The sequence below is a fragment of the Papio anubis genome, unplaced genomic scaffold (assembly GCF_008728515.1).
Source record: "Papio anubis isolate 15944 unplaced genomic scaffold, Panubis1.0 scaffold272, whole genome shotgun sequence".
Lineage (NCBI taxonomy): Eukaryota > Metazoa > Chordata > Mammalia > Primates > Cercopithecidae > Papio > Papio anubis.
Genome location: NW_022162806.1, coordinates 8364 through 32510, shown reverse-complemented (window position 1 = coordinate 32510; position 24147 = coordinate 8364). Strand labels below are relative to the sequence as shown.

Genomic DNA, 24147 nt, shown 5'->3' with positions numbered 1-24147 from the left:
GAACTTCTTGTCCATCTTGAAGTATAAATCTGTTACCAACAAATTATATTAGATTTTTTTGATCTGAAAAATGTATTTTTGGCCTCCATTTTTAAAATATAATTTCATGAAATATAGAATTCTTGATTTTTCTTCTTCAGCACTTTGAATTACCATTCCAGTGTCTGATAATTTCCACTATTTATGTTGATAAGTCAGATGTTTATATAGCATATCATTTTTTTCTCTTATTTTCAAGATTTTCTCTTTATCTTTGATTTTACCATTTTGACTATAATGTGCCTTGCTTTGGTTTTCTTTGGGCTTAACCCAGTTGGATTTGTTGAGCTTAGCAGATCTCTAAGTTAGTAGCTCTTATCAAACTTGAGAAATTTTTGGCCAACATTTCTTCAATATTTTTTCTGTCATGTTCTCTTTTTCATTACATCTAATATTAAAATTATGCATGTGTTGAACTACTTAATGTTACATAGGTCTGTGACATTGGTTATTTTTCAATATTTTTGGTTCTGTTCTTTTGATTAACTATTCTCTCTTACCTTCAAATTCACTGAATTTTCTGTTCAAATGTTCTGTTTTCATCTCAAAATTGTTGAGTACATTTAAATAATTTTCATTTCATTTACTATACTTTTCAGCTCTAGAATTCCCATGGGGGCTGGAGTGTTTCTATTTCTCTGCTGAGATTCCATATCTCTTCACTCATGGATACCATGTTTTCTTTTAATTTATTGAATATATTTTTCTTAAGCCTTTGAATGTGTTTGTAATAGTGGCTTTGCAGTCTTTGGCTGCTAAATCCAACATCTGGACCTACTTGAATTGGTTTCTGTTAACTTATTTTTTTTTTTCAGTGTTGGTCATACTTTCTCATTTTAGTTTGCATCTCTGAAACCTTTTGCACATTGTAAATGATATATTGAAGTGACTGTAGAACCTGTTTTGTTCTTCTGATTGCCAATGTGTTGTTCTAGGAGACAATTAATGTGCCTGAATTTCCTGTCATGTGCAGCAGCTAGTATTTCTGCTTAGGAGCCTAAACAAAGGCCTCAAAAGATCCATTACACATCTTAGAATTTTATGACTTTTAGAGATTCAAAATTCAGAAATTTAAAAATTTTAATTTTTCTTATTATGTTTTTCTTAGGATGTTTTTCTTATTATGGCATTTTGGGTTTTGTCACTTTTCTTTTAAGTCTTACAAATCCAACTCAGCTATGGTACAAGATGCTAATATCTCACTGTGTTTTAAATTCAAATCCATATTTTATATATCTAATAAAAATTTTCATATTTCAAAAATTATGAAAAAAGCTAAGTAGAAGATGTTAAATTGAAAAATCAGGATGTTAAAATATACTATAATGTTTGGAATTAATTTCTACTTCATTGATAGTATAATTTTACTTCTCGGCCGGGCGCGGTGGCTCAAGCCTATAATCCCAGCACTTTGGGAGGCCGAGACGGGCGGATCACGAGGTCAGGAGATCGAGACCATCCTGGCTAACACGGTGAAACCCCGTCTCTACTAAAAAAAAAAATACAAAAACTAGCCGGGCGAGGTGGTGGACGCCTGTAGTCCCAGCTACTCGGGAGGCTGAGGCAGGAGAATGGCGTGAACCCGGGAGGCGGAGCTTGCAGTGAGCTGAGATCTGGCCACTGCACTCCAGCCTGGGTGACAGAGTTAGATTCTGTCTCAAACAAAAAAAAAAATTTTACTTCTCTAGATGAAATAATTTAAACTACGATACCAGGATAATATTTTAATGAATTTAAACTAAAATCTCTTAAAGAATCAGGACTACTGTAATAAAGTGAAACATTTGTTGCTTAAAAATATACCATATCAGAGAGCATAGGGTTAATACTCACTTAGTTCTCACAACACACCATGCCTCTTCTAAAACATAATAATTCACATGTAACTCCAATAATTTATCTCTTATTTCTTTGGCAGATTTTCGACTATATGTAGAATAAACTATTTTTGTCCGGGCCCTTTAAATTTAAACAATAGTTTAAAAGATTTTAAAATGAATGATAATAGAGTAGACTAAAAAAAAATCTTACTAAGTTGAAATCTCAATACTCACTGGGTGGAACACTGATATACATGACTCGAAACAGCATCAACTATTTTGGGGATGGCAGTTTCCACATTCCTACTTATATTTTGAATGTAATGAAACTTATGGCAATTTTAATTCTGCATATACTGCTTATTAGTGTTTAAAATAGTCTAAAGTTGTACTGGGTGGCAGAGAGCAGCTTAGGATATAACATTTTCTTCTCATAATTCACAAAGTTTTCAGAGAATATATTCTGACAGAGATTGAATGTAGTGAAAACATATCTTTCAATGCTTAATTTCATCTGAAGAAGCTCTGACAAACACATGAATTGAAACTGAGTGTATCAAGTAGAATACTTAGACAATGGGCATCCAGGGTGTCAGAACAGGTAGGAAAAGCACCTTCACAGAATCTTGAGAAATGGGGATGGTCACCAAAATGTGGTACAACAGGTGATTTGACCGTAGTGGGAGTTCTTACAAAATCCTGACAAACTATCACTTATGCATTGGATGTTGCTTAGAATTTCAAGCATATGGGATGCTCAGTCACCACAGTGGTTTCCATGCCAGTTCACCGCAGTAGAACAGAGAGAGCATCAGGTGCATTTCTAAGGTGTCTGACTCCAAACCCTGGCTCCTAGACGGCAGACCTAAAACTTTTAATTTAAACATTTGCCTCTAACAATAGGCCAAAAATCCACTTTTAAAAAAGATTATACTGACAACTACTAGAATAACCAAAATAATTTTTTAAAGTAGCCATTTAAGGAAAGCAAAACTTTTAGACATCAATGGAAACTAGAGTTCTCATAATCGGCTAGCAAAAATTTTCATGAAAGCACGTAATATATAATAGTAACTTTCATGTACTTTTTCTACCTGTCACAAAAGGCTAGTCATTGGCCACCAGTAAGATCTAGAAATCATTTCTTAAATCAGAGTGGGGCTTATGATGTAGAGCAGGGGTTGGCAAACTATGGCTGTGAGTTAAATCCATCCTATCTCCTGTTCCAACTACCTAGTAGTTTTACTGGAATACACACACACATCATAAATATGTGACACATTTGTCACTTTGGGAAAAACTGGCTTTTGCATTTTTCAGTTTTCAGAGGTCTGCTTGCTCCAGAGGCAACAGCTATATATTGTCATTTCTGGATGGTTATTGTCATTTTTTTTTAACTTCCAGCATGAAAATGCAGATGAGTTTGTGTGTGTGTGTGTGTGTGTGTAAAAATTTTTCCAATTCCTAAGAATTGGGAGTCACCAAGTGAGTCTTGATGAAATATTCATCAGCCGCCAACCTCAAGTCTGCATCTTCATAATGTGGATGATTCACAATGGGATGAAGTGTAGACAGCTTGACGCCATTGTAGGCATCGCATCTGCAAAGACAGCATCTGAAATAAAAAAAGACTATATTCTTCAATGAAATGTTTCAAAGAAAATCAGAAGTTACACTTACCTCTAATATGTGAACCCAAATTAAGAAGGATGATGCCTATTTACATGACGGTGGACCTCATTCTTTTTATTGACTCAATAGCTACTCATTGTCTACTATAATAATAGCTGACTTTTGTTAAGTGCTATCTTGGTGCTAGAAACTGTGCTCTATATTTTAATAAGAATTAAATAACTTAATTTGCACAATTCTAAGAGGTGAGTCCTCTATTCTTACTTTGTAGAATCTACAAACTGAGCATGTGTGGGGTCTGGGTTGTGCACTCATTAGAATCTAATGCCTGATGATCTGAGGTGGAACCATTTCATCCAGAAACCACCCCATATCCCCCAGTTCTGTGGGAAAAAAGTGGTCTTTCAAGAAACCAGTCCCTGGTGCCAAAAAGGCTGGGGACTGCTGTTGTAGATGATGAAGAGACAGCCAAGTTAAGTGACTTGCCCAAGACTGCACAGCCAGGAAGTTCCAGAGCCTGCTCTCTTAGCTGCTTCACTAAAGCTTCCTGCCATGCTAGAGCACCACGCGAACAGCAGGACTACAGACACACATGAAACAAAAAGAATGTAAAATGTCATATCTGTTCCAATAATGTGAAATGCCAGGAACTGAGAGACTGCTGTGAAGGGCAAGTCTCATGGGACATTTTTTCAAATGACTTTTGTGGCTTGTGAACTATGGTCCTGTGGATGTGCCATAAAAAGAGAAAAGCATTGTTTTCTTCCCTCAGATAATCTTTAATTGAGTTCTCAGAGTTACCATTTGACTTGACACCATTTATACATGCCATGAAATCATTTCATTATTTGCTGCTAGTACTTTTTGGAGTAATGACATGTATAAATTTGGTCATAACAAGAGATACATCAAAATCTACTATCTGGCTTCCATTTCATCTCTTGAAGCACCAGAAGACCAAATGCTTACTTCCTGATACTTTGGTATAAAAAACAATTATATACTTGTGAAGGTTATAATTTTTAATCAGTACAATAAAATCAGTAATAAAGACAAGACATATTATTCAGATATACTGTAAAAAAAACTATGTTGGAGAGGAGGTGGAGCATGATGACCAAGTAGAAGCCTCCACTGTTCATCCTCCCCTCAGGAACACCAAATGTGATAACGATCTACGCAAAAAGCACCTTCATAAGAACCAAAAATCGCTTAGGTACCAGGTTGGCCACAGTGGGGAGGAGCACCAAGAAGGTTCTTGTGGTCCCCGATTCCAGGTCTTGGCTCTTGGGTGGCATTTCTGGACCTGCCCTGGGCTGGAAGAGAGCCCGCTGCCCTGAAGGGTGAGTCCCAGGCCTGGCAGCACTCACCACAAGCTGACTGAAGAGCCCTTGGGCTTTAAGTGAATGCTGGCAGTAGCCAGGCAGTACCTCCCATGGGCCTGGGGTAGTGGTGGAAATGGAGAGAGACCCCTCTGCCTGGGGAAAGGGGAAGGAAGGGTGGGAAGGACTTTGTCTGGTGGTTTCAGCACCAGTTCAGCTGCAGTAGAATAGAGCATCAAGTAGATTTCTAAGGTGTCTGACTCCAGGCCCTGGCTCCTGGACAGCAGCATCCCTGGACCTGACTATGACCTGGGGGATCTTGCCACCCTGAAGGGAAGGTCACCAGCCTGGTTTGCTTTGATACCTGCTGACTGTAGAGCCCTACACCTTGGGCAAACATAGGTGGTAGCCAGGCAGTAGTTACAATGAGCTTTGGGCAAGACCCAGTGCTGTGCTAGCTTCAGGTCTGACCCAACACATTCCCAGTAGTGGTGGCCACAGAGGTGCTTATGTCACCCCATCCCCAGCTCCAGGCAGCTTAGCACATAGAGAGAAAAAGAGAGACAGACTCCATATGGGAGACAGTAAGGGAAGAGAAACAAGAACTTCTGCCTGCTAATCCTGAGAATTCTGGATTTTATCCAAGACCACCAAGGTAGTACCTCTAAGAGTCTGTAATAGCTTCAGTGTTACTGGGCACAGGGTGCCTCCTAGTGCAGATACAGCTGCAGCGACCGGAAACTTAGATCACAACACCAAAGTCCCTTTGAATACTTGGAAAGCCTTTCCAACAAGGATGGGTACAAACAAGCCCAGACTGCAAAAACTACAATAAATACCTAACTCTTCAATGCCCAGACACTGACAAACATCCACAAGCATCAAGACCATCCAGGAAAACATGACCTCACCAAAGAAACTAAATAAGGCACTAGGGGGCCAATCCTGGAGAGACAGAGATATGCAGCCTTTCAGACAGAGAATTCAAAATAGCTGTGCTGAGGAAACTCAAATAAATTCAAGATAACACAGAGAAGGAATTGGTAATCCTATCAGATAAAGTCAACAAATACATTGAAATAATTAAAAAGAATCAAGCAGAAATTCTGGAGCTGAAAAATGCAACTGACATATTGAAGAATGTATAAGTCTCTTAATAAGCAGAAATGATCAAGCAGAAGAAAGAATTAGTGAGCTTGAAGACAAGGAGTTAGAAAGAGAGACAGCAGTAGGAAGTTTATTCAAAAGTATAACAGAGAACTTCTCAAAGCTAGAGAAAATATCAATATTCAAGCACAAGAAGGTTCTAGAACACCAAGCAGATTTAACCCAAAGGCTAACTCAAGTCATTTAATATCAAACTCCCAAAGTTCAAGGATAAAGAAAGGATCCTAAAAGCAGCAAGAGAAAAGAAACAAATAACATACAATGGAGCTCTAATACATCTGGCAGCAGACTCTTCAGTGGAAACTTTACAGGCCAGGAGAGCATGTCATGACATATTTAAAGTCAAGGAAAAAACCTTTTACCTGAGAGTAGTGTATCCAGAGAAAATGTCCTTCAAACCTAAAGGAGAAGACTTTCCCAGTCAAACAAAAGCTGTGAAATTTCATTAACACCAGACCTGTCCTGTAAGAAATGCTAAAGGAAGTTCTTCAATCTGAAAGAAAAGGACATTAATGAGGAAGAAATAATCGGAAGGTACAAAACTCACTGGTAATAGTAAGTACACAGAGAAACACAGAATATTATAGCAGTGTAATTACGGTATATAAACAACTTATGTAAGTAGAAAGACAAAAAGATGAACCAATAAAAAATAACTACAATAACTTTTCAAGAGACAGTGCAATAAGATATAAATAGAAACAACAAAAAGGTAAAAAGTGGGGAGATGAAGTTAAAGTTTAGAATTTTTATTAGCTTTCCTTTGGCTTATTTGTTTGTTTATGCAATCAGTGCTGTCATCAGTTTAAAATAATGGGTTATATTATTTGCAAGGCTCATGGTAACCTCAAGTTTAAAAACATACAATGGATATACAAAAAATAAAAAGCAGTAAGTTAAAACACACCACCAGAGAAAAATCACCTTCAATGAAAGAAACAGAGGAAGGAAGAGAAGACCACAAAACAATGAGAAAACAAATAACGAAATGGCAGGGTAAGTCCATATCAATAATAACACTGAATGTAAATGGACTAAACTCTCCAATCAAAAGACAAAGAGTGGCTGAATAAGAAAACAAAACCCTAAGAATCTGTTACCTACAAGAAACACACTTTACTTGTAAAGGCAAATATAGACTGAAAACAAAGGGATGGAAAATTATATTCCATGCTGATGGAAACCATAAAAGAACAGGAATAGCCATACTTATATCAGACACAATAGAGTACAAGACGAAAACTATAAAAAGAGACAAAGAAGGTCATTATATAATGATAAAGGGGTTAATTCAGCAAGAGTATACAACACTTGTAAATATATATACACCCAACACTGGAGCACCCAGATACATAAAGCAAATGTTATCAGAGCTAAAGAGAGAGACAGAGAAAGACAGATCCCAATACAATAATAGCCTGAGACTTCAGCACCCCACCTTCAGCAGTGGACAGATCATCTAGACAGAAAATCAACAAAGAAACACTGAACTTAATCTGCACTATAGATCAAAAGGACCTAATAGATACTTACAGAACATTTCATCCAACAGCTACAGAATACACATCCTTCTCCTCAGCACATGGATCATTCCTCGAGGACCACAAAACAAGGATAGGCCACAAAACAAGTCTTAAAACATTTTTAAAAAATTGAAACAATATCATGTATCTTCTCTGACCACAATGGAATAAAACTAGAAATCAGTAGTAAAAGGAATTTTGGAAACTCTACAAACATAGAAATTAAAGAATATGCTCCTGAATGACCAGTGGGTTAATAAAGAAATTAAGAAGGAAATTGAAAATTTTCTTGAACCAAATGATAATGAAAACACAACATATCAAAATCTATGGGATACAGCGAAAGCAGTATTAAGAGGGAAGTCTATAGCTATAAATGCCTACATCAAAATAGAAGAAAAACCTCAAATTGACAACTCAATGATGCATCTTAAAAAACTAGAAAAGGGCAAACAAAGCCCAAAGTTAGTAGGAGAAATGAAATAATAAAGATCAGAGCAGAAATAAATGAAATTGCAATGAAGAAAACAATATAAAAGATCAACTGGTTTTCTGAAAAGATAAAATAAACAAATCTTTAGCCAGACTAAGAAAGAGAGAAGGTCCAAATAAATAAAATCAGAGATTAAAAAAAGGAGACATTACAACCAATATTGCAGAAATTAAAGGATCATTAGAGACTACCATGAGCAACTATATGCCGATCAATTAGAAAACCTAGAAATGGGTAAATCCCTAGATATGTAAAACCTACCAAGACTGAACTACATAGAAATCCAAAACCTGAACAGATCAATCACAAGTAATGAGATCAAATCTCTAATGAAAAGTCTCCCAGCAAAGAAAAGCCCAGGACCTGATGGCTTCACTGCTGAATTTTATCAAACATTTAAAGAAGAACTAATATCAACCCTACTCTAACGATTCTCGGAAATAGAGGAGGAGGGAATACTCCCAAACCTGTTGTATGAAATCAATATCACTTTAATACCCAAACCACAGGAAGACCCATCAAAAAAAAAAAAAAAAGAAAACTACGGGCCAGTATCTCTGATTAATGTTAATGCAAAAATCCTCAACAAAAAACTAGCAAACTGAATTCAATAACACATTAAAAAGATTATTCATCATGTCCAAATAGGATTTATCTCAGGGACACAAAGATGGTTCAACACAGCAAATCAATGTGATACGTAATATCAACACAATGAAGGGGAAAAAAAATCATATGATCATCTCATCTCCATAGATGCAGAAAAATCATTTGATAAAATTCAACATCCTTTCAGGATAAAAACCTTCCCAAAAAACCTGGGTATAGAAGGAACATTAATCAACATAATAGAAGCCATATGCGGCAAACGCACAGCTAGTATCATACTGAGTGAGGAAACACTGAAAACCTTTCTTCTAAGATCTGGGACATGACAAGGATGCTCACTTTTTACCACATTATTCAACATAGTACTGGAAATCCTAGCTAGAGCAATCAGACAAGAGAAAGAAATAAATGGCATCCAAATTTGAAAGGAAGAGGTCAAATTATCATTTTTTGCAGATGACATGATCTTATATTTAGAAAAACCTAAAATCTCCACCAAAAAAAACTATTAGAACTGATAAATTCAGTAATGTTGTAGGATACAATATCATACAAAAATCATTAACATTTCTATATGCCAACAGAGAACAACCTGAAAAAGAAAATTTAAAAAGTAATTCCATTTACAGTAGCTGCACATAAAATTAAATACCTAGAAATTAACTAAAGAAATGAAAGATCTCTAGAACGAAAGCGATGCAAAACTGGAGAAAGAAATTGAAGAAGACACAAAAAAATGGAAAGCTATTCCATGTTCAAGCATTGCAAGAATCAGTATTGCTAAAATGTCCATACTATTCAAAGCAATCTACAGATTCAATGGAATTCCCATCAAACTACTAATGATATTCCTCACAGAAACAGAAAACAAAAATCTTTATTTATATATAAAAACAGAAAAGACCTAGAATAACCAAAGCTATCCTGAGCAAGAAAAAAACTGAAGGAATCACAATACCTGACTTCAAATTATACTACAGAAGTATAGTAATCAAAGCATCATGGTACTGCCATAAAAACAGACACACAAACCAGTGAAACAGAAGGAGAACCCAGAAAGAAATCCATACATCTACTGTAAAGTTATTTTTTACAGCAATCCCAAAAATATACACTGGGGAAAGAGTAAATCTCTTCAATAAATGGTGCTGGGAAAACTGGATATCCATATGCGGAAGAATGAATCTACACGCCTATCTCTTGCCACATACAAAAATCAAATCCAAATGGATTAAAGACTTAAATCTAAGACCTCAAACTCTGAAATTACTACAGGAAAACTTTGGGGACACTCTCCAGAACTCTGGATTGAGCAAAGATTTCTTGAGTAAATACCCGCGAAGCACAGGCAACCAAAGCAAAAATGAACAAATGGGATCACATCAAGTGTAAAAGCTTCAGCACAGCAAAGGAAACAATCAGCAAAGTGAAGAGACAACAGAAAGAATGGGCGAAAATATTTGAAAACTACCAATCTGACAAGGAATTAATAACCAGAATATATAAGGGACTCAAACAACTCTGTAGGGAAATATATATATATATATAAATCTACTTTAAAAATGGGCAAAAGATCTGAATAGACACTTTCAAAAGAAAACATACAGGTGGCAAACAGGTACATGAAAAGGTGCTCAACATTACTGATCATCAGAGAAATGCAAATCAAAACTACAGGGAAATAGAATCTCACTCCAGTTAAAATGGCTATTATTCAAAAGACAGGCAATAACAAATGGCGGTTATCCATAAGACAGGAAAAGATGTGGAGAAAAGGGAACTCTCGTATACTTTTGGTGAAAATCTAAATTAGTACAACCACTATATAGAAGAGTTTGGAGGTTCCTCAAAAAACTAAAAATAGAGTTACCAAATGATCCAGCAATCCTACTCTTAGATATATACCCCAAAGAAAGGAAATAAATGTTCAGAAGAGGTATCTGCACTCCCGTGTTTATTGCAGCACTTCTCACAATAGCCTAGATTTGGAAGCAACCTAAGTGTCCATCAACAGGTGAATGGATAAAGAAAATGTGGTACACTGACACAACACAATGCTACTCAGCCATAAAAAAGAATGAGATCCTGTCATAAAAAAAAGAATGAGATGCTATCCATAACATGGATGGAACTGGAGTCCTTTACATTAATTGAAATAAGCCAGGTACAGAAAGACAAACTTTGCATGTTCTTACTTATTTGTGGGAGCCAAAAATTAAAAGAGTTGAACTCATGGAGATCAAGAATAGAATGATGGGCCAGGCACGGTGGCTCAAGCCTGTAATCCCAGCACTTTGGGAGGCTGAGACGGGTGGATCATGAGGTCAGGAGATCGAGACCATCCTGGCTAGCACGGTGAAACTCCGTCTCTACTAAAAAAATACAAAAAAACTAGCCGGGCGAGGTGGCGGGCGCCTGTAGTCCCAGCTACTCGGGAGGCTGAGGCAGGAGAATGGCGTAAACCCGGGAGGCGGAGCTTGCAGTGAGCCGAGATCCGATTACTGCACTCCAGCCTGGGCGACAGAGCGAGACTCCATCTCAAAAAAAAAAAAAAAAAAAAAAAAGAATAGAATGATGGTTACCAGAGGCTGGGAAGGATAGCGAGGGGGTGGAGGGGAAGTGCGGATGGTTAATGTGCACAAACAAAACAGAAAGAAAGGATAACATGTAGTGTTTGGTAACACTATAGTCAACAAAATTTAATTGTACATTTAAAAACAACTGAGAGAGTATTACTGGATTGTTTGTAACACAAAGGATCAATGCTTCAGGTGATGGATACTCCATTTACCCTGATGTGATTATTATACATTGTATGCCTGTATCAAAATATCCCATCTACCCCATAAATATACACACCTGCCATGTACCCACATAAATTAAAAACTTTGAGAACCCTGAGGGTTTCCTTTCCAATATAACTAAGCATTCTAAATGCAACTCTGAATGAAAATTTCTTTATATGCCTCAAACTTGAAAATATGTAAGCCAGTCAAAGAATGTGTATTTATTATTGGAGACTCAATAATTAATGATGACAAGCTGTTAAGCTAGAGAAGTGGTTCTCAAGCAGGCATGATTTTGCTCCCTAGGGAGCACTGTCAACTCTGGAGACATTTTTGGATGTCACGCTATGGGGAGGAGGGAGGAGATGCTGTTGGCATCTTGTAGATAGAGGCCAAGGACTTCTTGTAATTCATAGGACAGCCTCAATGTCAACAGTGCTAAGGTTGGGAAATGCTGGGCAAGAAGAACTGAAAGCCCAGGGCCAGGGTCTTCCAGAAAAAACTAGGCACACCTGTCCAGCAAGAGCTGGACCCACTGAGTTGTCATCTATGGCAGACAGAGAGGAAGAAATACCCTCCCCCTCCACCTTCTGTTTTTTTGGCTGTGAAGTAAATGAGCATAACAAGGAAAAATCAGGTATTTTCCTATCACTGTATGGAAGTCTCCATTTAGCCTACACACAGATTAGAAAAAGGTATTCCCCTGACTTGACAGAGCCCCGTTTGTACATGGCTTGCTGAGTGGACCACAAGCTGGATTTAAGCTTTCACTTATCCTCTCAATTGGTCACCTTTGTGCAGTGCACAAACTATACAGCCTTACGTGGCAGGCCTCAATATAAGCACGAGTCCCACTAATACTACAAAACTTCATACAGCTTTTAATATGTGGTAACCATGAGATAACTCATAATAAGAGTAATTAAAAGGAGAATAAGACAGATTGAAAAGAAGATCAAAGAAGAGGCATCTAAAAGTGAGATGGGGGTTTGTGGCAGTTATCTTAGAAGGATAAGTTGCCAAACGTAGGCTCTCTGTCAGGAACGTAATACAAACACCAGAACAAAGAAAGACACAAGAAAAGATTAAAAGGGCAGCTATCTTTAAAAGCTTGGGAAAAACAGCCATAACTGGGGAGGGGTAAGGGAGAGTAAAGAAAGGGAGTGATTATCTTGATCTCCTATGTGGAAAAAGTCAGTTGGGGATTACTTTTAAAATTCGAATTAAACTGGCTTGGCAGTTTAACGAGGCGCTGTCACCTACATCCTTTGAAAGCTATAGACCAAATATCTTAGTTAATGCCTATAAAGATTTACCTTAATGATGGTTAATTAGTAAAAAAGTGGCTATCAAATAAGAAATAAGAGGAAACAAGCTCAGGAGTCATAAGAAAATTTAAATAAACCACAGTGAAGAACTCGTACCAGAGAAAGTTTCTAAATATCAAAAATAATCTTAGATTTACAAATTTAGTTACAGAAAATGTTATAGAATATACTTATTCTCTGGAAAGGTATTTAAAATTATCTATCTGCTTGGGATAGTTCTGAATAAAGACAGGAAGAAAAGAAGATAAGCTAAAAAGAAAATTTTGGAGTATTTAAAAGTAGGATGTATACTATCTCTGTGAGATGATTTAGTGAAGAAAATAGAATATCTAAGACTTTAACTCTTCTGCCGATGACCTGTTTACAGAATTAGAGGAGAGGGCACTGATTGGAGTGACAGAAGCGGTGCCAGTTCTCCCCACCATCAAGAGTATCTTCTGCTGTGCCTGGCACAAGGTGTGAAATTTCATTTTTAAAGATTTACTTCTTTGATTTGTCATTGTTATGGTTAAAATGCTATAGTGCTCTCTGAGAGTTAAAGGACATAACTTGTGAAAAATCATTAATTTCCTGGTGCTAATTTAAATTATTTTATAATTATCTGGGAGGGGCTTAAAGGGAGCACAAAATTGCCTTTCGAAAGGGTTTAATTGACATTACAATAGTCTGCTCAAAGTCTGTGAGAGTATGAAGGCCTATGGAAATCTGTCATACACACATGAAAACATATATCAGAAATGACAATTATATAGCACACACAAATGTGTTTGTATGTTTGTGTAAAACTATGCATATAACCAAATACTTACACACCTGGTGTGGTATTGTATTTGATCCACTGTAAAAGTTCTTCCTGAGGCAAATTATTAAATTCTCCTATTATGCTCCATTGATTATGGAGGTTTGCATAACCTTGTATTGACATCACTGTTAGAATGCCAAAGATAACATTCTCAAAACGAACTCTGCGAAAAAGCCAGCCAAAGAGCTGATGACAGAAACCATTTATTTATAGTTCTTATATGAAGAGTACTGCAGGGTCAACAATAAATTCTCACCTTGTTACTCAAACCAATGTGAATTACCCTTTGATATCAGCACATATGTATACAGAATTACCATCTCCGGTTGTTTCCAAAGCAACGAATATGTTGGCATTACAGGGCCCAGGTGAAAACGGAACTTTCTCTCCCCTGGGAAGAATTAAGGAAGGAATGCCTGATCCTTCTAGTACTAATTTACTACCAAGGATTAAAATAAACAAATCACAACTGTGAAACATCTTAGAACTAAATCCTTTCATGTTGGCTGCCTTTTGTGGACATCGTTAGTAGACAGGGAAGTCCTATTAGCTTGACATATATAGATTCTTCTCAGGAAAACAGGCATTATGGTATTTTAAGGCTATACACTCATAATCAAAACTAAGTAAGGTGTTTGTAGAAGTACCTGAGGCCTAATATTCTAGCTAATTTATCTAGTTCTTTTGTAAGTTAGATACAGTGATAGAACCCCAGAATTTCTTATAGATTCTTTCAGCCAAATGGGACCATACTAGAGCAATTACTCTGCATCTGCTCTGGTATTGGATGAGCACTTCAGGGTACTTTTTTTTTTTTTTTTTTTTTTGAGACAGAGTGTTACTCTGTCTCCCAGGCTGGAGTGCAGTGGTGCGACCTCAGCTCACTTCGACCTCTGCTTCCCGGGTTCAAGCAATTTTCCTGCCCCAGCATCCTGAGTAGCTGGGATTACAGGCACACACCACCATGCCCTGCTAATTTTTGTATTTTAGTAGAGACGGGGTTTCACCATGTTGGCCAGGTGGGTCTCGAACTCTTGACCTCAAGTGATCTGCCCACCTCGGCCTTCCAAAGTGCTGGGATTTCAGGTGTGAGGCATCATGCCCGGCCACCAGGAAACTTTTTTTTTCTTTCTTTTTTTTTTTGAGACAGAGTCTCACTCTGTCACCCCGGTTAGAGTGATGTGGTGCGATCTTGGCTGACTGTAGCCTCTGCCTCCCAGGTTCAAGTGATTCGCCTGCCTCAGCCTCCCAAGTAGCTGGAATTACAGGCACGTGCCACCATGCCTGACTAATTTTTGTATTTTTAGTAGAGATGGGGTTTTACCATGTCAGCCAAGCTGGTCTCCTGGCCTCAAGTGATCTGCTCGCCTTGGCCTCCCAAAGTGTTGTGATTACAGGTGTGAGCCACTGTGCCAGGCACTCTTACACAGACCTGAACTCCGAAAGGTTATGTTCATAGACAGGATATTAACAGGGGAAATATTTGCCTAATCACTTGCTATAGAAATATCAATTTAAAATCTAGAAATACTTTTCAAAGCCACTTGAAATTGCTTTTCTTGCTTATAGTGAATCATGAAGTAATATTTTAAATCATTTAAATTAGTTAAAAACACTTAGTGTGTTTGTATTTTGAATTACCGTCAGCAAAGCTGCGGTAACTTTAAGTGTAGTTACTATAGTTTTTATGGTATTGTTATACAAGAATGAATCCCTTACCCGCCGAGAGCATATCAAGGAAGCCATAACACACACGTGTGGTGTCAAAAACAGCTTTAGCCTCATAATTAAAATAGCAAGGGCAGTAAACGCTAACAACTGCAATGTGTGAAAAGTCAGCTACAAAAACACAAATAAGACAAAATCACATTTTTACTTTTCATATTTTTAAATTAATGAACTATATTGAAACTATATTATTCATTAAGACAAAGATCTTCTAACTTAGTAATGAGCCTATTAGTATTCATTCATTCAGCAACAATTTATCGAATGCCTACTATGTTCCAGGAACTCTTCTGGGTGCTTCAGATACAACAGTGAGCAATTTCTGCCCTTGTATTGTATTTAAGTACATTTAGTAACGAAAGACAGACAATACATAGACATAGCAAATAAATAAATCCATTACATAGTCTACTGTAAGGCAATAAGTGCAGCTGGCAAGAAAATGGAGCAGGCAGAGGAGCCAGGGAGAGCAGGAGGTGGTGTGAGGAGGCGGAGGACCAACACAGTAGGCCTCACTATAAAGTGACAAAGTTACCAATGCATCCCTGATGCAAACATCTGAAATCTACAATGCTCCAAAATCTGAAACTTTTGAGTACCAATATGATGTTCAAAGGTTATGCTAAAACAAATGCTCATTGAAGCATTTTGGATTTTGGATTTTCAGATTAGGGATCTCAACTAGTAACTACAGTGTAAATATTCCAAAATTCAATAAAATCTGAAATCTGAAACACCTCTAGTCCTAAGCATTTTGGATAAGGGATACTCAACATGTGTCATAAACTATCCCTATTAAGTTCAAATTCAGTTACCCACTCCTGTAAATTTGACCTTTACCTCAACACCCACTTAAAGTTCTATCAAATAGGAAATATCTCTAGTCCACATTGATCTTTTCCTTTTTACGTTACAAAACGATTTTGCACCATATCAAATGTTGTCTTGTTTCCTTTGTAAAATTACACATACTGAAGAGCAGGAACATTACTTTAGTATCTTTTGTGTCCTTCAACACTTCTGAGCTTGTCGCTGACTGACCAGCAAATCTACGTGGTGGCAGATGGCCACCAGTCACAGGGCCGAGGGCGCCTGCCCTAATGGACTGTAGCTGATTAGCTCAGCAGGCTAGAAACCAAATGCTTGTTATTGTTAAATGAATGCAATTTAATTTAATTCTGTACTATCGTCATAAATCAGCCTTCTAGCTTTTAAATCCTTATATCTATTCAAAAGTGAGAGCAGATGAAAGGGTGAGAAGGATCAGCAGAAATGTATCACCAATGCTGACAACTCACGACTGATGGTGCGTCAGCAGCAGGTTATACCTTTGTCAGTTATCCTCAAACTAGAATGTAATACACAAGTCTACCAGAGATTAAAATGAAAGCTTTACCTCACCGTGTTCAAGGAGCTTTTTTCTAGAATAAAACAAAAATATCTATTTACTGAATGTCTTTTATACTATAAATGTATAAAAATAAGCTTCATTTATTTGATCTTAAAAATCTGAGTATCTCTAAACTACTTAGGAACATACATAAAAATAAAAATATCAGATAATACTACAAAAATTACAACAATTTAAAAGGCATAATTTATAGGCATCATATTCAAGATATGTCAAAAATTTGTTCTTTGGTTAAGACAAAATAGATCTTACAGATCCCTGGAGATTGTACCTCTCATGAATAAATGAATAGGATGGCCTTCTATTAAACCTATATATACAGTGTATAGAATACTTTAGATGACCACTGTTAAACTTTTGAGTTGTTTTCATTTTTCACAATTACAAATAACATAGACACTCGTGCATAAAACTTTGTAAGCATGTCTGAATATTCCCTTAGCATAAATTTCCAGAAGAAAAATTACTGGGTAAAACAGAAATATTTTTAGTTTCAGAAAAGTTGTCCCTTTATAAAATACTTATAGTACACCTACTGTATTCTAGGCAGTATGCAATGAAATGAATACCACAGTCCCTGCTTATCCTCCGATCCTCACTTTCCACAGTTTCAGTTACCTGTGGTCAACTGCAGTCCAAAAATATTAAACAAAAAGTTCCAGGAAATAAACAATTCCTAAGTTTTAAATTGTGCACCATACTGAATAGTGAAATCTCAAGTCACTCTGCTTCAACCTACCTGGGACGTGACTCACCCCTTTGTCCAGCATATCCATGCTGTATATGTCACCAGCCTGTTAATCACGTAGTTACCATCTCAGTTATCAGATGGACTCTGGTGGTATCTCAGGGCTTATTTTCAAGTAACCCTTTTCTGACTTAATAATGGTCCCAAAGTGCAAGAGCAGTGATGCTGGCAGTTGAGATATGCCAAAGAGAAGCTGTAAAGTGCTTTCTTTTAAGAGAAAAGGTGAAAGTTCTCAAAAGAAAAAACATCATATGCTGAGGTGGCTAAGATCTATGGTAAGAACAAATCTATCCATGAAATTGTGAAGAAAAAAAAATTAATACTAGTTTTGCTGTTGCATCTACAACTGCAAAAGTTATGGCCACAGTCCATGGTACGTGCTTAGTTAAGATGGAAAAGGCATCAAAATTGTGGGTGGAAGATGTGAACAGAAATGTGTTCCGATGATGGCAATCAGGTGTGTTACTCTCTGCAGTTTCAAGCGTCCACTGGGGGTCTTGGGATGCATCGCCCTGCAGATAAGGGCAACTGCTGTGCAGCATGAACAGTATGGACACAATCCTTATCTTCATGGAGTTTCTATTAGAGTAAGACAAGAGGTAGGAGGCTGCCTATTTTATTCTTCTCTTGAAAAGACTGGGTATTTTACTTTTATGAGAGGCTTTATAGCCTGCAGAGGCACTCTAATATGGATTTTGAGGGTGAAAAGAGAAATAAGTGTGGAAAGTAAGTTCAGGGGTACAGAGACCCATAGGGTTTTTAAAAGAGAAGTCAGGGGAAGGTCTCTTAAGGTAGTAGTGGAGCCCAAATTATTCTATCTCCCTTGTAGCTTCTACCCTTTGTATGAAGTAGTTTTTTTAAAATAGAAGACAGGGGAAGGTTTCTTAAGGTAATAGTGGAGACCAAATTATTCTACCTCCCTTGTAGCTCCTTCCCTGTGTATGCAGTTAACGGACTGCGGTTTCCCCACTTGTCCCGAAATCTTCTAGGCACTACAGATTCCTGTAGTGAGCTGTATGCAAGGAAGAAGCCTGGTAGTGAGTAATTATTATAATCACCAAGAACCCTGAAAGTGACTACTGATACTTTATTTAAATCAAGTAGCTAATTAAAAATGTGAATATACAACCAAATCCCAAGACATAAATAGCATGAAAAGGAAACACCAAAATGAGTAAAAAACTTGACCTCTCATGAAACAGCTAATGCAAACTCCAGTTATTATTTTCACAGAAGTTTAAGAGGATCATGCATCCATATAATTAAAATAAGCTCCAGTGAAAAGGAGTTTTCAGAAATTTTAAGAAAAATATATTTGCCTAATTTAAAGCCTCAAAAGAAGGTTGAAGAGCAACATGTACACAGCTGAAGTTGACAGTATTAAAGACTCAGTGATGATATTCTCTAACAACATAGAAAGAGAAGAAATAGATATGATAAAAGCAGTAACAGAAATTCAAGAAAGAGAGGCTAAAGTGAAAGAATAAGAGAACAACAAAGCACACACATCACCCCTCCAAACCTTATAAATTTCCAGAGAGAAAAACTATATAGAAATTTTCATCTGTAATGCTCAATGCTAGAACACAAAGAAGTAATGTCAACAAAATGTTGAATGAAACCCACAAATATCTATTAACCAATCTATCCATCAAATATGAGGGCAAAATAAAGCCATTTTTCAGGTAACAAAGCACCCAGAAAGCATGCCAACTTCTACATGTCAAGGAAAAATAAATCAGTAAAATTTGAAGTCAAGTCCAAAGATTGCTGATGTCTTTAATGTAAATGTTTAGAGATTTCTTAAAACATAAGAGATAAGACAACAATCTAGAAGTAAATTTCAGCATAACCTGGAAGGAGAGGGTGTGTAGGCAGGGACAAGTAACAATATTCCGACAGCTCAGTGCTGAAGCAAGCAGGTCTCTAAATACAGAGCCTGAGTATGAATTCTGCCTCCACTACTCACTAGCTGTGTGCCTTTTGGAAAATTACTTACCTTCTTACTGGTTTCCTTATCTGTAAATAATGAGAATAACTGACTCCCTTCTTACAAGGTGGTTGTGAGGATTTATTGAGTTAATACTGGTAAGAAGCTTAAAATACTGTCAGACATACAGGAAATAATAACTATTAGCTATTACCATTGGTAGTAACAGGTTTTAGATGCTGATGAATTCTTAGTATCAAGATGAATATATTTGCTACTAATTTAAGAAAAACCATCAGGAAATATAGAACTGGAATACAGCTAACAATTCAGCAAGTATCAAGAAAATAATTTTTGAAAAGCACGATGAATAGAAAACATAAAATCAGATGGCAGGAAGAAGTATAAACACACCAGTTATCACAGTTAATATGAAAATGGGTTAGATTCACCAATTAGAAAATGAGTATCAGAGGAATTTAAATAGAAAAAAAAATCTAACAGTAAGAAATATACCAAAACCAAAATGTCACAAAAATGTTAAAAAAAAATAAAGCGTAAATACAGGTAAACCAGGCAAATCTATAAAAAAGCAGATGTGGCAATACTAATTTTCTACAAAGAAAAATTTACAGCAAAAATCACTAAGTAAAGCAAAGAATATCCTTTATAATAATCAAAAGTACAATCCTATAATAATCATGCAATGAACAACAGCACTATCTATATAAAGCAAACACTATTAAAATTATAAGACAATTTTTAAAAATTCATTTTTAATGTTGTATGTGAAGATAGCATTCTAAGAAAACAGAAGAAGTAGAAAAATAAGTTGGTGTACTAGACCATTTAGAATAGCACATTAACATGTAACTTTGAACTTCCCCCAAATAAGAAATGAACATTTAAAAAATCCTCATAGAGCATTTACTAAAACTGAACATCTATCTCAATAAATAGCAAGTTAATTTATTTACATTTATTATTATTTTTTATTATACTTTAAGTTCTAGGGTACATGTGCACAACACTCAGGTTTGTTACATATATATACATGTGCCATGTTGGTGTGCTGCACCCATTAACTCGTCATTTACATTAGGTATATCTCCTAATGCTATTCCTCCCCTCTTCCCCCACCCCACGACAGGCCCTGGTGTGTGATGTTCCCCTTCCTGTGTCCAGTGTTCTCACTGCTCAATTCCCACCTAGGAATGAGAACATGCATTGTTTGGTGTTCTGTTCTTGTGATAGTTTGTTGAGAATGATGGTTTCCAGCTGCATCCATGTCCCTACAAAGGACATGAACTCATCCTTTTTTATGGCTGCATAGTATTCCATGGTGTATATGTGCCACATTTTCTTAATCCAGTCTGTCATTGATGGACATATGGGTTGGTTCCAAGTCTTTGCTATTGTGAATAGTGCCGCAATAAACATATGTGTGCATGTGTCTTTATAGCAGCATGATTTATAATCCTTTGGGTATATACCCAGTAATGGGATGGCTGGGTCAAATGGTATTTCTAGTTCTAGATCCTTGAGGAATCGTCACACTGTTTTCCACAATGGTTGAACTAGTTTACAGTCCCACCAACAGTGTAAAAGTGTTCCTATTTCTCCACATCCTCTCCAGTACCTGTTGTTTCCTGATTTTTTAATGATTGCCGTTCCAACTGGTGTGAGATAGTATCTTATTGTGGTTTTGATTTGCATTTCTCTGATGGCGAGTGATGACGAGCATTTTTTCATGTGTCTGTTGGGCTGTATAAATGTCTTCTTTTGAGAAGTGTCTGTTCGTATCCTTTGCCCACTTTTTGATGGGGTTGTTTTTTTCTTGTAAATTTGTTTGAGTTCTTTGTAGGTTCTGGATATTAGCCCTTTGTCAGATGAGTAGCTTGCAAAAATTTTCTCCCATTCTGTAGGTTGCCTGTTCACTCTGATGGTAGTTTCTTTTGCTGTGCAGAAGCTCTTTAGTTTAATTAGATCCCATTTGTCAATTCTGGCTTTTGTTGCCGTTGCTTTTGGTGTTTTAGACATGAAGTCCTTGCCCATGCCTATGTCCTGAATGGTATTACCTAGGTTTTCTTCTAGGGTTTTTATGGTTTTAGGTCTAACATTTAAGTCTCTAATCCTTCTTCAATTAATTTTCATATAAGGAGTAAGGAAAGGATCCAGTTTCAGCTTTCTACTTATGGCTAGCCAATTTTCCCAGCACCATTTATTAAATAGGGAATCCTTTCCCCATTTCTTGTTTTTCTCAGGTTTGTCAAAGATCAGATGGCTATAGATGTGTGGTATTATTTCTGAGGGCTCTGTTCTGTTCCATTGGTCTATATCTCTGTTTTGGTACCAGTACCATGCTATTTCGGTTACTGTAGCCTTGTAGTATAGTTTGAAGTCAGGTAGCGTGATGCCTCTAGCTTTGTTCTTTTGGCTTAGGATTGTCTATGCAAATCAATAAATGTAATCCAGCATATAAACAGAACCAGAGACAAAAACCACCTGATTATCTCAATAGATGCAGAAAAGGCCTTTGACAAAATTCAACAGCCCTTCATGCTAAAAACTCTCAATAAATTCCTTGGAACGTATCTCAAAATAATAAGAGCTATTTATGACAAACCCACAGTCAATATCATACTGAATGGGCAAAAACTGGAAGCATTCCCTTTGAAAACTGGCACAGGACAGGGATGCCCTCTCTCACCACTCCTATTCTACATAGTGTTGGAAGTTCTGGCTAAAGCAATCAGGCAAGAGAAAGAAATAAAGGGTATTCAATTAGGAAAAGAAGAAGTCAAATTGTCCCTATTTGCAGATGACATGATTGTATATTTAGAAAACTCCATTGTCTCAGCCCAAAATCTCCTTAAGCTGATAAGCAACTTCAGCAAAGTCTCGGGATACAAAATCAATGTGCAAAAATCACAAGCATTCTTATACACCAATAACAGACAAACAGAGAGCCAAATCATGAACGAACTCCCATTCACAATTGCTTCAAAGAGAATAAAATACCTAGGAATCCAGCTTACAAGGGATGTGAAGGACCTCTTCAAGGAGAACTACAAACCACTGCTCAGTGAAATAAGAGAGGACAGAAACAAATGGAAGAACATACCATGCTCATGGATAGGAAGAATCAATATCGTGAAAATGGCCATGCTGCCCAAGGTAATATATAGATTCAATGCCATCCCCATTAAGCTACCAATGACTTTCTTCACAGAATTGGAAAAAACTGCTTTAAAGTTCATATGGAACCAAAAAAGAGCCCGCATTGCCAAGACAATCTTTTTTTTTTTTTTTTTTTATACAGAGTCTCACTCTGTCGCCCAGGCTGGAGTGCACTGGTGCCATCTCAGCTCACTGCAATCTCTGCCTCCAGGGTTCAAGCAATTCTCCTGTCTCGGCCTCCTACTCAGGTTGGGACTACAGGCATGCACCAACATGCCTGGCTAATTTTTGTATTTTTAGTAGAGATGGGGTTACCACTAGTTGGTCAGGCTGGTCTCAAACTCCTGACCTCACGTGATCCACCTGCCTCAGTCTCCAAATGTGCTGGGATTACAGGGATGAACCACCACGCCCAGCCTATATTTTAAAGCTTTATTGCATGAACTTTTTAAAAAGAATAATACCTTGCATTTGCATAATTTAAAATGAATTTTTATATGTTCATTAAAACTCATCAGTAGCATACCTTTCTTGGTAACACCTTGTTAAAAATGTTGTAATATTTGGGGTGTTAACTGTAATAAAACTGAATTTCTTAAAAACAGAAACAAGAATTGAGACTTTTTTCCTGAATGGTCCCATATTTCCAAGTGGCCTAGATTACTGAAAGTAATTGAAAATAATAGTAATTATTATGGGTCATATAGTATGTTAAACACTCTTCTCAGATTATCTCATTTACCCATCATCAATAACTCTATAAGATATGAGGCTGTTTTTTTTTTTTTTATTTTACAGACAAAAAAAAAAACAAGTGAGGAAGGTGGATTAGCAGTTACAGTAAAAAAATATAAAATAAGTTGACTGTTTCTAAGTAAAAATTTTGACTTTCAGATTAAAAAAAAACTAGAGCAAAAACTCCTATTAGTAGAGAAGGAGAAAAGAAACATTCATACCGCTTTTTCCATGAAGTCAAATTCGGGAGCACAGGGGTATATTAAAGTATCAAAATCTGTATACCTTAATATTCTGGCTGCTATAAGATCACTCAGGCGAATCTGGGAGAAAATAAAGTAAAATCAATTAAAATTACACAAATGACTATAGCCTATAGCCAGTAATACTTTATTGATGTAAGAAAAACAAAGTTTATAGAGCAGATAAATCCAATATATTTAGACATCCCTCTAAGAAAATAAAAAACTACAGTGAACCAAATATACAATGTGCTGACTTCTCAAGATAACTGAAAATAAAGAGAAATATCATGAAAAATGAAAAGTAGAAAGAAGTCAGAAAAAAAGAGAAGATGATAAAGAGTGAGATAAAATTAATATCTGCTGAGAAGAAACCACCATGTAGTACATTTTATAATAAGACAACTTATGATGAAAAACTATTTTACTTAACCTCTTTCAACATATATTGTAGATCATAAGTTTTCTGTGCATTGTCACTTTCACAAAGCCTCACAGACTGATTACAATATTTGGTACTTCTTGATGTTTTACAGACATATATTCAAACCACTGAATATGAGATCTGATCCTCATAAGAATTACAACAATTATACATACCACTTTGATTTCTGACTTAGCTATTTGATTTCCAAGACTAAAAATAAATACC

General features: G+C 36.6%; 1 pseudogene; it reads right to left on the bottom strand.

The window, feature by feature from the left end:
• Positions 1-1786: 1786 nt before the first annotated feature.
• LOC116272943 lies at positions 1787-23591 on the bottom strand (annotated as a pseudogene).
• Between the last annotated feature and the right edge of the window lie 556 nt (positions 23592-24147).